The sequence below is a fragment of the Rhagoletis pomonella genome, unplaced genomic scaffold, assembly GCF_013731165.1.
Source record: "Rhagoletis pomonella isolate Grant_MI unplaced genomic scaffold, Rhpom_1.0 Rhpom_scaffold_00002, whole genome shotgun sequence".
Lineage (NCBI taxonomy): Eukaryota > Metazoa > Arthropoda > Insecta > Diptera > Tephritidae > Rhagoletis > Rhagoletis pomonella.
This window is the reverse complement of record NW_023458556.1, coordinates 94,304,584-94,307,840: the sequence shown is the minus strand read 5'-3', so window position 1 is coordinate 94,307,840 and position 3,257 is coordinate 94,304,584. Positions and strand designations below refer to the sequence as shown.

General features: G+C 33.0%; 1 protein-coding gene across 1 annotated transcript in view; it reads left to right on the top strand.

Annotated features, from left to right (window-relative positions):
- Positions 1-3,257, top strand: part of LOC118734203 (NADH dehydrogenase [ubiquinone] 1 alpha subcomplex subunit 5) — an 80,102-nt gene that overhangs the window by 72,611 nt on the left and 4,234 nt on the right. The window lies entirely within an intron of this gene.

Sequence of the window (3,257 nt, the reverse complement as noted above, 5' to 3'; positions counted from 1 at the left end):
TAACGAATACATATTAACAAAAATTAAAACGACAAGCGCAGATCTCTGTTTTTTGAGAATATCAAGCAACACTTGGTTGCCGCCCATTCTAATTTTTCAATACTTGAAATAAACTGAATAAAAACAAGTAAGAGCAGCGCTGTCTTCGGCTATGCCGAAGGCTTCATACCTTTCATGAACATCTACAAATTTTACTTTGACAGATTACTGCTTTTGAATACATCTGCATACATCGATAGAGGAGTTCCATACCTATATAAAAAATCGCATCTGAACAATCAGAGGTATTGAAGATATACCTTATATTAGCACCAATCTAAGTGATTTTCACTGCTATGTGATCGGTATGTAAACCGGTAACACAATTTATTGGGTTTAGTTTCCTACATAAAGAAGATATATCGCAAAAACTGGTATCTGAACAATCAGTGCTATAGGAGATAAAGCTTATACAGCATAGATTTTGACGATTTTCACAGTAGACTTTGTATTATTATTTATAAAATATCTTACGAAATTTATCGCTTTTAGCTATTCAAATAAAGAAGTTTTACAGTAAAATCCCATATCTGAACAATCAGATGTATGGAAGATATATGTTGTAGTCATCCGATCCTTGTTATTTTCACTGTAAGTATTCTGTTAATAATGAGTGAAAATGGTGCGAAATTTCATGTTCGTAGCTGCATAAATGGAGGAGTTATGATAAAAGACCTCATATCTGAACAATCAGTTGTATGGGAGCTATAGGTTATAGTTACCCGATCTTTTTAATTTTCGCGGTAAGTTTTCTGTAGATAATTATTGAAAACAGTGCGGAATTTCATGTTCCTAGCTATATAAATGGAGGAGTTATAACGCAAAATTTTATATCTGAACAATCCGTTGTATGGGAGCTATAGGTTATAGTGACCCGATCTTTGTAATTTTCACTATAAGTATTCTGTTGATAATGGGTGCAAGTATTGCAAAATTTCATGTTCGTAGCTGCATAAATGGCGAAGTTATAATGAAAAATCTTATATCTGAACAATCAGTTGTATGGGAGCTATATGTTATAGTGGTCCGATTCTTCCGGTTCCGACAAATGATTAATACATTATAAAAATACACCCACCTACCAAATTTCATCCGGATACCTCGAAAACTGAGAGACTAGATTGCATACAAACAGACAGACAGACGGACAGACGGACAGACGGACATGGCTAAATCAACTCAGCTCGACGTTCTGATCATATAAGTATACATTTTCATGGGTCTATCTCTTTTTGTTCTGGTACTTACAAACATCGGACCAAAGTTATAATACCATTTCATGCTCATGAAAGGTATAAAAACATAAACTGTACTTACATACATTTTTGTTGTTTTTGGGCTTATTTGCAAGCATATTTAACAATATTTTAGTGCTTATCTAAGCGCTTAAATGGGTTTTTGCTTGCTTATTTTCTTCGGATTTGGTTATTATATATTAAAAATTGAAAAAACGTTTTTGTTCTAAATATTTTAACGACATTACCATCAGTAGCAACCCAGCAAAAAATCGGTAATCGCTTTTAGTGGTAACGTGTTCTAGAAGGCATAGCGTTGTAATGCCTTGGAATTTTTTCGCTTCTTTTAGGCATTGTCGGTAATGCAAAGTAGAATATTTTATTTATTTCGCTTCTTTGTGTCATTTTGGGGAATGCAAAGTAGAATGTCCTATAATATATCTTTCTTAATTCGCTTCTTTGCTTCATTTCAGGGAATGCAAAGTAGAATGTAATACAATATTTTATTTTTTTCGCTTCTTTGCTTCATTTCAGGGCATGCAAAGTAGAATGTCCTACAATATTTTTTTTTAATTCGCTTCTTTGCTTCATTGCGGGGAATGCAAAGTAGAATGTCATACAATATTTTTTTTTAATTCGCTTCTTTGATTCATTTCAGGGAATGCAAAGTAGAATGTCCTACAATATTTTATTTATTTCACTTCTTTGCTTCATTTCAGGGAATGCAAAGTAGAATGTCCTACAATATTTTTTTTTTTAATTCGCTTCTTTGCTTCATTTTGGGGGATGCAAAGTAGAATGTCCTACAATATTTTATTTATTTAGTTTCTTTGCTTCATTTCAGGGAATGCAAAGTAGAATGTCCCACAATATTTTTTTTTATTTCACTTCTCTGCTCCATTTCGGGGAATGCAAAGTAGAATGCATCGTAGTCAGCGGAAAAATATAATGAATATCCAAACATTCTTTTTATACCGTTGCTTTCTGTGGAAATTTGTCTCGCATAAAAATCATGTTTTGCGTTGTTCAATTTACAGCGAACTTGAAGTCAGTCAATAAAGTGAATTACGTAAGTGAAGAAGTGTAAAAAGGTCAGTGATAAAAATAAAATGCGAAGCAAGCGGCATTTGAAGCGTTTAACTAAAGATAAAAGAAAGAAAATTGACTTAAAATTTAATGAAAGTTTGTGTAGTGAGAGTGTTGAACCAAATAGCGGCAACAGAGCATTAGTAAAGGGAAACATTAATGCTGAGCGTGTTATTGGAGACAGTGTTGTGACAACCAGTCAAGCGCCACTTAAGAAAAAATTGTCGGACTGGTTTTTAGAATTTAGGCCCTCCTATAGATGTGCCTCCAGTCTTCTAAAAATTTTAAAATACGAAAACCTCTGTGTGCCCACCAGTGTTACTTCTTTAATAGGCTCGCAACAAGGTTGCGTAATACGGACCGTGCCACCAGGGCAATACGTCCATATTGGAATAGGGAAACAATTAGAAAAAGTAATAGAGGAAATTATTGAGGAAGGATTAGAGGAAGTGCGACTTGACGTAGGAATAGACGGGTTGCCCTTATTCAAAAGCTCGCTAGTAGGTCTATGGCCAATCTTAGGCCGCGTATCTAATTTAAAAAGAAAACCCGTCTTCTAAATCTAAATGAAATCTCTTACAAGCTAGTATCTTTACCATACAAAGACAGTATCGTTTTGTTGCCGCTAGTACACAGTTGTATATAAAAAAAAAATTTTAATAAAAGTACGTGTATATAAAAAATAATAAAAAATGGCCGAGATAAAAAAATTAAAAAAAGAAATTCACGAATTAAAAGGTAGTATTTTATGGTTACTATACACATATCTACAATATACTATGTTACTTCAAACAATTTGGAATACATTTTGGAGCTGAAGTATATTTAATTTAACTAACTAATTCTTCCGTAGACAATTACTAACATTATTATTTTTTTTTTACTTAACAGTTTCAT